The following is a 13,259-nucleotide window of genomic DNA, read 5'->3' as shown; positions in this document are numbered from 1 at the left end:
TAAACCTTACTTTTGCGTGGCTAGAATTCTATTTGTCAGATTATAATTCTTATTTTATATAGACTTATTTATAGCCTACGAATTCTTCTTTTCGAAATCTACGCCTGAAAAGGTCAACCAACAATTATGAATGGTAGAACCCTACGGTTAAAAACAATGACAGTTCTGGTTAAATTAGAGTTCAACCAGTCAATTGTTTCACGCAAAATCACTTTTCATGACAACCTGCTTTGTCACTGTTTCACGCAAAAACAGCGGTTGAGCTCAACCACACCGAGTGGTTGAGCTCAAACAGTCTCTTTGGTTGACGCGAAAAAAGGCCTTTATAATAGTCAGCAATGCCATCGAGCAAAAATTTTAAAACTTTTAAGGCAATGGCTTGATTGTAATATGAAAGAGAGTGACTATGTTAAAAGTTTTGCTTCCATTTTCCTTGCTACAGCAGATGGAACATTCTCTAATGATGAAAATTTGCCAAATTTACCTGTTCCAGACTTGAAAAATACCCTTGCAAGGTATGTTGGTTTGCACCTTAACAAGTCAACTAGGCTAACAATAATTAAAGGACTTGCAGGCTAAGCCATTAAGATTAAAGCTAATATAGAATAGTCTTTAAATTAGTTTTCTGTATATTCTATGGTTTCAAACAAGTTTTTGGTAATATTAAGTTTACACATAGTTGAAGATGTCTAAAGCTAAATTTGAGTTGCTTCTGACCTACCATTTTAAGAAACTTTGGGTAAAATTTTACTTTAGCTACTTTTTCTATCTTGAAAATGGGTTAGTTTAGGAATATGAAACCTTCAGGGTTGAATTTACAGACTAAAGTTTGTCCTGTGGAGGTATTTTGAAGTACCTGCCTCTACTCCTTCTCCCTCTAGACTCTAGAGGGCAGTGACTTTTGATAAGCTTTTAAAATGTATGTGTTATAATAATAATAGGCCTAATAATTTATTTATTTCTTACCCACAAAAACAGGAAAAAAGTGGAAGCCTAGGCTACCTTTATGAAAGTGATACCTTGCAAAATTGATCTTCTCCTTAAATGAGCTACAACAATTTTTTTTTTTAGCTTGACAACTTTGCTCAATTCCAATTATGAGGTTCCAAAGACTTGCAAATATATTTCCTAAATTTAGAAAATAACCCTTTTCTAACAGGGTTAATATATTAACCCCATTGACATGGCTTAAAATTCTACTCATATAACAGGAATTGCATTTTCAGAACTATTACCAGGAAAAAGAAACTGATAACTGAAAATTAAGGTAAAAAATTGTTTTGTTGAAATTTCAATAGGTAGGCTATAGACCTGTCAAGTAGGCTAGACAAATTTCTATGACTTAGGAATCAGAAGAGGGTTAACATAGAAGCTTGGCAATACCTTCCCAGAGTATGTTTTTGGCTCTGGTTTTATTACTGAAGGTTTCATTTTCCTAACCTAATCCCTTTCCAAGATAGTGAAGAGTAGCTAAATTAGAATTTTACCAAAATTTTCAATTTTAGATAATAATGTTAGATGATTAGTAGCCAAAATTTAACCTAGAAATAAATATATTCCAGGCTACTCAATTCTTTTTATGCTCTTTCCAAATATAATAACAAATTCACTTGCTAATGCATGATAGACCTAATAGCCTAATTTACATTAGCATATTACAAAAACAAGACAATCATATTAGCCTAGTAGAAACATCCTACATATTATAAAGTAAGAATTTTGTTGTTCACCTTAAATTACAGCTAAGAGCAACTTAAGGATTATCCCTTTTTGATGAAGTTTTTCTTGTGAATTCATTAATGATGTTGATTAATTTGATACTCATGTATTATTCAAAAGACACTCAATAACTATAGTTAGGTTCTTTCATGAAACAAACAACAATGCTGGTACATTTTATGAGAAAAACTGGTTTCATAGCCACAAAGACAAAACTCAATTTAGTTTGCTTTGCATAGTGATAGAAGATAGTGTCTGAACATAGATTTTGAAATGAAGATTTGAGATTTACCAAAGACTAAAAAAGAGACAATTATATTTTTCCAGGATAAGGGGTCATTGCCCACAACAAAACAGTGTGTCAATGGACACAACATGACTTTATACTCTTATAAGAAGGAACAGATAGTGATAGAAGATACCTAACTTCACTTATTGAGTGTGTTCTGAATAATACACAAGTACCATTAACTTTTCCAGAGTTGACAAAGTTTCTTTCTTTTTTAGCTTTTTTGTTTAGCATATTCTTTTTGCTTCCTTTGGCCTTATATCAGGGTGAGGGGGGCATTTGCAAATGAATTAATAATTATATTTTGAGAAAGCATCAAGAAGGAATCAATGGCTGTTATGTTATGCTATAGAATCTTGTGTGCATTTACCCAAAAATCTTTATTTTATAGCCTAAAGTGAAACCTTTTCAGATAGATTTATTGTGAAAATTGAGGCACAAAGAAGGTGTTTTGAGTCTCAAATATTTGTTCAGTCTTGATTTATGATGTCTTAAAATCTGTAGATATATTCCTTAAATCAAGAAAAAGAGAGGATTTGATTTGGCTTAATACCCTACTGAAATAATATGACCCATATTTTCAAAAAACAAAAGCCAATAAAGAGAGAAAGTAAACCCAAACTCATTAAATATTTTTGTCAAAATTTAGATAGACAATGACTTGTTATCTCTGTGACCCTCTAGGCCCTAGAAATAAAGAAATGGTATAGACAGATGCTTATCCACTCCTTCCCAATGTGTATTTTAGGGTTTGGATTCAATTCTAAAAGTGTGTTGCCCCAAACTCAACTTCTTCCCAAGTTAGAAAGAACCCTCTCAACTAGAACATTACAGAATTTTTTTTCAATAGGCCAGGTCAGGCTTCTGAGCAAGATTACACTAAAACAGATATGTTTAAAGTTAAAATTTCTAATTTTTAAGTAACAAATAATTGATGAAATTTAGGGAACAGTCTTTTCCATGGCCTATTCTGAAATAAACACTATCATAAATAGTGGAATAGTGCTGTCTAAGTAAAGAGTGATGTAGGCACAATGTATTTTTTTTTTTTTTTTTTTTTTTTTTTTTTAGATCATACCACTTGGTACTGAAAGATCTGTCATAGAAAGTTTAAAAATAGCTCATTTGATCGGAAACTGAAAGGGCTAATGCCCATTTTTAGTAGTTGAAAATGATTGGAGGACAACCCCTTCCACACCCACCATTTTCTCAAACACATCAAAAAAAATCTTGAGATTGCTATTTTGTTCAACCTGGTAAAAATATCAGGAAATTACACCTTTGAGGATGACAGCCCCTCAAAGCCCTTGTGTCTAGGGTTGTAAGTTTTGCCCCCGGGCATCTAAGGTTATTATAGAAAGGGTTGTCATATAAACTTTGGAGGGAGCTCATTAGACTGGTAATCAGAAGTTATAGTGCTGTTTTTAAGATTCAAAGTGACTGGAGGATGGATAGCCCCCCCTCCTCCCCTGATAGCTTATATTTTTCCTAAATGTATTGGACAGAAATTTTGAGATTGCCATTTTTTGTTGTAGAAACTTCAATAAAGGTTCATTTGATTAGAAATTGTAAAGGCTAGTGCCCTTTTTAATAGTCAAAAGGGATTATAGGGCAAGAAGCCCCCCCCCATGTCCTTCTGCTCAACAATTCTCAAAACAAATCTAATCAACATTTTGAGATAACTATTTTGCTCAGCATAGTTGAAAGGTCTGGAAATTATGTCTTTGAGGATAACTCCCCCACAGCCCTCAGTGCAATGGTTGAAATTAATGCCTTTGGGGCATATAAGTTTTTATGGAAAGGGTGGTCATATAAACTCCAGAGGGAGCTCAATGGATTTGAAATGAGATGTTCTAGTGTCCTTTTTAAGAGTCAAAGTGATTGGGGGCAGCCACCCTCCCCCATTTTATTTTTCCAATTGCCTCTGATAGAAATTTTTTGGTAGCTGTTTGTTTCAAAAGATCATATAACAAGACCTTTTGGGTTGACAGAATCCCCCAGGGTCTGGGGTTAAGGGTTGTAAGTCATTCCCCTTGGGCATATAAGGTTTTTATAGAAGGGGTTGTTGTGTGAACTTTAGAAGAACCTCATTTGATTCATAAGGTATAGTTCTAGCTCAAGCCAAACATGATGTAGAGCAGCTAGCAGCTCATTTTGTCTGTCTGTCTATGTGTGTGTGGATGTATGTCTCTGTGTCTTTTTGTCACAGTGTGTATTTGTATGTCTTTTTGTCTGTGTCTGTGTGTCTTTTTATTTGTCTATCTGCCTGTGTATCTGTACGTATATGTCTTTGTGTGTTTCTTTTCATCTGTCTATCTGTGTGTGTGTGTGTCTTTTTGTCTGTCTGTCTTTGTGTCTTTTTGTCTATGGATGTGTGTGTGTGTCTGTGTGTATTTTGTCTTTTTTTTTCTATTTGAAAAAATCCCTTTCACATCCTTCTGAATTAAAAAAAATGTCCAACTCTTGTGTCTCTGACCTTTGAAAAAATTATGTCTTGAATGTGTTTTAACCTTTAAAAAAGCTGTTCTTGCGTCTTTTACTTTTGAAAACATAAAAGAGAAGTCATCCACATGTCTCTTAAGAAAAAGACTTAAGAAAAAGTTTCAAAGAAAAAAATCTTGAAGGAGAAGATTTTGATGAAAAAACTCAGAATTTTGATCCTTTGACTTTGGGAAAATAATTAGTGTGGGAGGGGGCCTAGGTGCCCTCCAATTTTTTGGTCACTTAAAAAGGGCACTAGAACTTTTCATTTCCGTTAGAATGAGCCCTCTCATTGTAAACGACTTTGAAAGGACTATCGTTTCCCAGTTGCAACATCTTTTCCACATAAATAATAATTTAGTGCTTCTGTAACAAATTGTAGTAAAGAGCAACCCAGCTCAATAGTAAGCAAAACTCTAAAAAATGGAATTTTGATACCAATAGCCACATCAAAAGAATCGTATTTTAATAATGATTTTATATATATAAATCTCATCAAGTTTAGTCTTACTCATCGAAAGTTACAAGCCTGAGAAAATTTGCCTTAGTTTAGAAAATAGGGGGAAACACCTCCTAAAAGTCATAGAATGTTAACGAAAATCACACCATTAGATTCAGCGTATCAGAAAACCCTAATTTAGACTTTTCAATCTCTTATCTACAAAAATGTGGAATTTTGTATTTTTTGCCAGAAGGTGACACTTGTTTTGGTTTGGAAAACACTTGTTTTGGTTTGAAAAATCTTTGTAACCAAAGCACAAAGCTTTTCCCATTACTTGGCTTATGCAAGAGTTTGTTTTGGGTCCATGAAGCCTCATGGATACAAGCAGACAGGTAGGTTTTCCTGTTTCTTGGCTTACACAAGTGTTTGTTGATGTGCAGGGTTTTACATTTCATTGCAAAAAGGCCTCATGGATACAATTGGCCTCATAGATACAATTGGCCAGGTGGGTTTTCCTGTTACTTGGCTTACACATTGTTTGTTAATGTGCAGGGTTTTATGTTTCATTACACAAAAGCCTCATGGATACAAGCACACAGGTTTTCCCATTACTGGGCTTATGCAACACTTGTTTTGATTCCAAACCTTCATAATGTAACGATGGTTCTATTCTTTTTAATACTTCCAAACAAACAGATTTTTCCAATTACCAGACTTATGCAAGAGAATATGCAATAACCCTGAGACCCCTTCGGCCAACCTTTGGAGGGCCCTATATCCCCCTCCAGGGCCCCAATATCAATGAAGTTCATGCTAGCAAACTTTTTCTGCTAGGAATCATTTAATATGGGGTATTTTGGCTCACTGCTAAAGAAGAATAAAAATGATGAACATTAGACACATTTTTCTTCTTAAAGCTAAACTAGGCTTCAAGAGGTAGAGTCAGAGACATATGTCTCTCAGACTTTGTTTTTACCAAAGTCTGAGAGATGATCAGGATATTATAATAAGGTCAGACATACAAACAGATTTTTTTTCAAAGGTCAGAGACATTTGAATGGGAAGTTTCAAGGGTGCTTTCCAAGGTCTAAGACATACTAAGATGATTTTTCAGTCAGAAACATGCAAACACATTTTTTCCAATGGTCAGACAGATGACCAAGTTTTATTCTTCAAAAGTTGGAAACAAAAGAAAAGAGACTTTTTGTTTCACAAATTTAAAGAAACATGGAAACAGATTGTTTTTGGATTTTTTTTTTCTTCAAGAGTTTTTTCATCAAAATCTTCTCCTTCAAGATTTTTTTCTTTGAAACTTTTTCTTAAGTCTTTTTCTTAAGAGACATGTGGATGACTTCTCTTTTATGTTTTCAAAAGTAAGAGACACAAGAACAGCTTTTTTAAAGGTTAAAACACATTCAAGACATAATTTTTTCAAAGGTCAGAGACACAAGAGTTGGACATTTTTTTTTAATTCAGAAGGATGTGAAAGGGATTTTTTCAAATAAAAAAAAAAGCAAAATTCACACAGACACACAAACACATCCATAGACAAAAAGACAGACAGACAAAAAGACACACACAAAGACATATACGTACAGATACACAGGCAGATAGACAAATAAAAAGACACACAGACACAGACAAAAAGACATACAAATACACACTGTGACAAAAAGACATACAAATACACACTGTGACAAAAAGACACAGAGACATACATGCACACACACATAGACAGACAGACAAAATGAGCTGCTAGTTGCTCTACGTCATGTTTGGCTTGAGCTAGAGCTATGTCTTACGAATCAAATGAGGTTCTTTTAAAGTTCACACAACAACCTCTTCTATAAAAACCTTATATGCCCAAGGGGAATGACTTACAACCCTTAACCCCAGACCCTGGGGGATTCTGTCAACCCAAAAAGTCTTGTTATATGATCTTTTGAAACAAACGGATTGTTTATCCCATGGACAATTATATGTTGAATGTTCAAGAGTTGGTAAACCTGACAATCTATTTATATGCACAGACAATGGGACAGCAAAGAATGTTGTATATTCGCAAGATATAAGTATTTAAGGCTTTGTATGTGACGTCATTATAAGATGACTCTACAGACCGGGACACAAATAACGACCGGAAAACAGGGAATATAAATGACGACCGGGACACTCAAACAGAAATTACAGATCGGCGCACCGGGTCACAAATGACGACTGGGACACAGGGAATATAAATGACGACCAGGATACTTAAAGAAAAATTACAGACTGGGACACCAGGACACAAATGACGACTGGGACACAGGAAATATAAATGACGACCGGAACACTGGGACACGGACACAACTACAACGGGGACGCCGGGGGCACAGGGGGATATATAAATGACGATAGGTCACAGGGAATGTTCGATTAGCAATCACCTTCAACAAAGCTCAACGGCAATCATGAGAATAATGAGGTATAGATCTGAATACGGATTGTTTTTCCCATGGACAATTATATGTTGCATGTTCAAGAGCCGGTAAACCTGACAATCTATTTATATGCACAGACAATGGGACAGTGGAGAATGTTGTATATTCGCAATTTTTACGTATATTCACAGGTGGGACACAGGGACACAACTACACTGGCGCGTAACTAATATGGTGCGTAACGACTTACGCGCGCGGGGGGACTTGGGGGGTGCGAAGCGCCCCCACCAACTAGGTGTTGGGGTGGCGCTTCGCGCCACCCCAAAAGCCAGTATATATATATATATATATATATATATATATATATATATATATATATATATATATATATATATATATATATATATATATATATATATATATATATATATATATATATATATATATATATATATATATAAATATATAAATAAGTTGTTTATGTACTGATGTCATGTTTGTCGACTGTCGACTAACGTCATGTTTGTTTGTCGACTGACGTCATGTTTGTCGACTGTATATGACGTCATTAAGAAGAAAAAGCCGAAGAAGCTGCTCAAAGAGCTAATGCCAAAAGGCTTGCGGCTAATAGAGAAAGTAAGAAAAGAAAGCGTGCCGAGGAATCACAACAACAGCGTGAAAACAAGTTTGCGGCTAATAGAGAGAGTATGAAAAGAACGCCTGCCGAGGAATCACAACAACAGCGTGAAAACAGACTTGTGTCTCAAAGAGAAATTACATAAAAGAAACTAGTTTTTTTAACTGAAAGTAAGGAGCGACATTAAAACTTAAAATGAACAGAAATTACTCCGTATATGAAATGGGTTGTCCCCTCCGCAATCCCTCGCTCTTTATGCTAAAGCTTATAATTGTTTTAAAAAGCACAATTGTGGCAAAGAGTCAAACTTTAGCGTAAAGAGCGATGGATTGCGGAGGGGACAACCCATTTCATATACGGAGTAATTTCTGTTCGTTTTAAGTTTTAATGTCGCTCCTTACTTTCAGTTAAAAAAATTTGTTTTTATATGTAATTTCTGAACGTTTTTGAATTAATGCATGTTTGATTTTGGCTCTCCACACATCAATTATTATAATGAAATTTGCATATTAATTCCTTTTTTGGCTAAATGGCTTTCTCTTAGTTTTGATCAGACGATTTTGAGGAATAAGGGGTGGGGAAGGAGGCCTAGTTGCCCTGCAATTTTTCGGTTACATAAAAAGCCAACTATAAATTTTAATTTTTAACGAATATTTTTATTAGTAAATATACGTAACTTAACAATTAGCTTACGTAACAAACTTTTATATTCTTAAATCTTGATTGTGTATATGAGGGGGTTTTTACCCTCGTTAATACCTCGCTCTTTACACTAAATCGTAAGTTTTGTCCCAATTCTTCAAGAATGACCCCTGAATCCGAAAGGCCGTTGAATAAATAGTTGAAATTACTAAAAATACTATTGCATAAAGAGCGAGGTATTTATCTCCTCCTAAATACGTCGCTCTTTATACTAAAGTATTTTTAGAACCCCTGATATACGTAATAATCTCTGTTCGTTTTAAGTTTCAGTGCTACTCCTTACTTTCAATTGAAAAAACTTTTCAATTTTTATTTTTTCATTGTTTTTTTTTATAGTAGTTTTAGAAAATCCTGCGCCCTTTTCATTGAATTTCTGTTCCCCCATGACATATTTTTCCAAGGAAAGATCCTCCCACATAGCTCCCACCCCCAAAACCTATTAAAGCTGCTAATTCCAAACAGGAGGATGACATTGTCATTTGAGCATCTTAACTCTAAACTCATAGTTTTTTGCATACCCTATTTTACAGATGTTATCTACTTTCTGCCAGAATTTGTATCAGAGGGTTGATGGATGTGGGTTATATGCTAATTTTGTAGTGTGAAAGTCCAGAAGCGAAAAATAGCAGCTAAATATCTCACAAATACCGTCTAATTTCAACTGAAGTGTATATTCATTGGTTTTTAAAGTTAGATACCCTTTCATATATAATCAATGCCATCATCCAGGGTTGAATTGGGGGGGGGGCTGTGTCTCATTAGCTTTTTGCTCCCCTCATGATTTAAAAAAATCCTCTTTTTGGGTATTTTCATTGAAAAACGCTTTTTAGGTGTTATTAGTGAAATTATTGGTATATACTTCTTTGTTGGTATATGCTTAACCAATCAAACCCCCTCACTTTAGTTGTTTTTCTCCACACTTGCTGAAATGTATTCATAATAAAAAATAGTTGAAAACTGAACTTATAAAACATAGGACATTAAATGATAAATTCATTTTTTTTCCAGCTTTCAGCTGTTAGATACATGGTCTACTAAACCTAAAACGTAACAAACCACCCTATCACTCCTACCTGTGGCTGTTGAAGATACTGCTAGTATGTGATTTTAATGTTCTTGCAGGAGCAAACGTTCTTGTGATTTTAACGTTCTTTTTTTCTAACTATTTGCTCTGACCTTCAGATGGATTATTCCAGATACTATTCATCTCTAAAGCCTTTATTAAGTCTCCAGGAGCGTAAGCATGTCAAATTACTATTAGAAGACTTTGAAAGGGGAAGTGGCAAACATCTTCAGAGACTTCTGTTGTTAAAAGCAAATCACCAAAAAAATTGGGTAAGTATTCTTATTATTAAAAATTAGGCTCAAATGCTTGCTATACATCATGAAAAATTCATAGTTAATAATAGATATAAATCATTCCTTATTCGCAAAGGCTTTCATGAATCTTGCCAAAATTTCTTACATGGCCAAAAATAACGCCAGACAAATATGATAAAGTTGTGAAAGATAAAACCTACGACAAACAAGATAAAAATACCAGTCCAAAACAACGCAAGAAAGATAAACAATTAAAGTGGACTTTAACTATAAGATCTCATAATTGGAAAAATTTAAAAATTTCATAATTAATCATAATTAATTATAATTATTATAATTTATTATTATATAATTATTTTATATATTTATTATTATATTATTTTTATTATTTATTATAATATATTATAGTATATTATAATATATATATATATCTATATATATAAAAATAAGTTGTCTGTCCGTTACGCCAGATTATATCTTCTATATATATAAAAGAAAACAAACTAGAATGTAAAAACTGGAAATTGCATAAATATTTCAAAATATTTTGACAATAGATTAAAGTAATTCGAAAAAAGAAAAATGGTAAAAAACTAAAAAAAAAACTAAAAAGAAAAACTAAAAAAGAAAAAACTAAAAAAAAATTAAAAATTAAAAAAATTAAAAAAAGAAAAACCTAAAAAGAAAAAACGTAAAAAACTAAAAAAGATAAAAAACTAAAAAAAACTAAAAAAGCTAAAAAACTTAAAAAAACTAAAAAAAACTGGGAATTGCACAAATATTTCAATATATTTTGACAATAGATTAAAGTAATTCGAAAACCTTAAAACAGATACCCCAAATTTTGAGGTTTAATATAAATTGTTGGAGCTTTAGCATGCTTGACACGTAAAGATTTTTCCAAGTGTCAATGTTAGAATGGACATTGACAAATTGAAGAAAACAAATCAATAAAAAGAAGAAACTAAAAAAAGAAAAACCTAAAAAAGAAAAAAAACTAAAGAAGAAACTGTATCTATCTATATATATATAAAAATAAGTTGTCTGTGTGTGGATCTGTGGATGGATCAGGTGACGTCATGTTTGTCCGCATATGACGTCTGAATTATTTCACACTAATACAAAAGAAGAAAAAAACTAAAAAAGGTAAAAACTACAAAAAAAACTAAAAAGAAAAAAAAACTAAAAAGCTAAAAAACTAAAAAAAACTAAAAAAAGGTAAAAATCTAATAACTAAAAAAAAACTGAAAAAAATAAAAAAATGCAAAAACTAGAAAAAAAATAAAAACTAATAAAAAAACTAAAAAAGCTAAAAAACTAAAAAAACTAAAAAAACTAAAAAAAAACTAAAAAAAGGTAAAAAACTATAAAAAACTAAAAACTAAAAAAGAAAAAAACTAAAAAAAGGAAAAAACTGAAAAATAAAAGAGAAAAAGAAAACTAAAAAAATATGAATAAATATATATAAAAATAAGTTGTTTTCTGGGTTATGTCTGTCTGTCTGTCTGTCGAGTGACGTCGTGTTTGTCCGCATATGACGTCTGAATTATTTCACACTAATACAAAAGAAGAAAAAAAACTAAAAAAGGTAAAAACTACAAAAAAAAACTAAAAAGAAAAAAACTAAAAAAGCTAAAAAACTAAAAAAAGGTAAAAAACAAAAAACTAAAAAAAACTGAAAAAACTAAAAAAGGCAAAAACTAAAAAAAACAAACTAAAAACTAATAAAAAAACTAAAAAAGCTAAAAAACTAAAAAAACTAAAAAAACTAAAAAAAGGTAAAAAACTAAAAAAAAAACTAAAAACTAAAAAAGAAAAAACTAAAAAAAAGGAAAAAACTGAAAAATAAGAGAAAAAGAAAACTAAAAAAATATTAATAACTAAAAAAAAACTGAAAAAAATAAAAAAAGGCAAAAACTACAAAAAAAATAAAAACTAATAAAAAAACTAAAAAATCTAAAAAACTAAAAAAACTAAAAAAAACTAAAAAAAGGTAAAAAACTAAAAAAAACTAAAAACTAAAAAAGAAAAAAACTAAAAAAAGGAAAAAACTGAAAAATAAAAGAGAAAAAGAAAACTAAAAAAATATGAATAAATATATATAAAAATAAGTTGTTTGTGGGTTATGTCTGTCTGTCTGTCTGTCGAGTGACGTCGTGTTTGTCCGCATATGACGTCTGAATTATTTCACACTAATACAAAAGAAGAAAAAAAACTAAAAAAGGTAAAAACTACAAAAAAAACTAAAAAGAAAAAAAAACTAAAAAAGCTAAAAAACTAAAAACTAAAAAAAAAACTGAAAAAACTAAAAAAAAGGCAAAAACTAAAAAAAAAAACTAAAAACTAATAAAAAAACTAAAAAAGCTAAAAAACTAAAAAAACTAAAAAAACTAAAAAAAGGTAAAAAACAAAAAAAAACTAAAAACTAAAAAAAAGGAAAAAACTGAAAAATAAGAGAAAAAGAAAACTAAAAAAATATTAATAAATATAAAAAATATAAATATAAATATAATATAAATTAGCAATCAACAAAGCACCGAGACACAAATGACGACCGGGACACAGGGAGTATAAATGACGACCAGGACATAGGTAAAAAAAAAAACTAAAAAAACTAAAAAAATGGTAAAAACTACAAAAAAACTAAAAACTAATAAAAAAACTAAAAAATCTAAAAATCTAAATTAACTAAAAAAGAAAAAAAAGAAAAAAGGAGAAAAACAAAACTAAAAAACGAATGTATATACAGACCGGGATACAAATGACGACCGGGACACAGGGAATATAAATGACGACCGGGACACAGGGACACAACTACAATGGGGACGCCGGGGGGCACAGGGGGATATAAATGACGACCGGGACACCGGGACACAAGGAATATAAATGACGCCCGGGACACTCAAAGAGAAATCACAGACTGGAACACCGGGACACAAATGACGACCGGGACACAGGGAATATAAATGACGACCGGGACACAGGGACATAACTACAAAGGGGACGCCGGGGTGCACAGGGGGATATATAAATGACGATGGCGACTCAGGGAATGGTCGATTAGCAATCACCATCAACAAAGCTCAAGGGCAATCATTAGAATCATGAGGTATAGATCTGAATACGGATTGTTTTCCCATGGACCATTATATGTTGCATGTTCAAGAGTCGGTAAACCTGAAAATCTATTTATATGCACAGACAATGGGACAGCAAAGAATGTTGTATATTCGCAAGTTTTACGTAGTT

At 32.1% G+C, this 13,259-nt stretch overlaps 1 long non-coding RNA gene across 1 annotated transcript; it reads left to right on the top strand.

The window, feature by feature from the left end:
- The first annotated feature begins 281 nt into the window (after positions 1-281).
- Positions 282-12,568, top strand: LOC136027067 (uncharacterized). Its single transcript, XR_010617487.1, has 2 exons — positions 282-515; positions 9,887-12,568. It is a non-coding gene; the product is annotated as an uncharacterized LOC136027067 (long non-coding RNA).
- Positions 12,569-13,259: the final 691 nt, after the last annotated feature.

This window comes from Artemia franciscana, chromosome 1, assembly GCF_032884065.1.
Source record: "Artemia franciscana chromosome 1, ASM3288406v1, whole genome shotgun sequence".
Classification (NCBI taxonomy): domain Eukaryota; kingdom Metazoa; phylum Arthropoda; class Branchiopoda; order Anostraca; family Artemiidae; genus Artemia; species Artemia franciscana.
The sequence above is the reverse complement of the archived record's forward strand: the minus strand, read 5'-3'. Positions and strand labels throughout refer to the sequence as shown.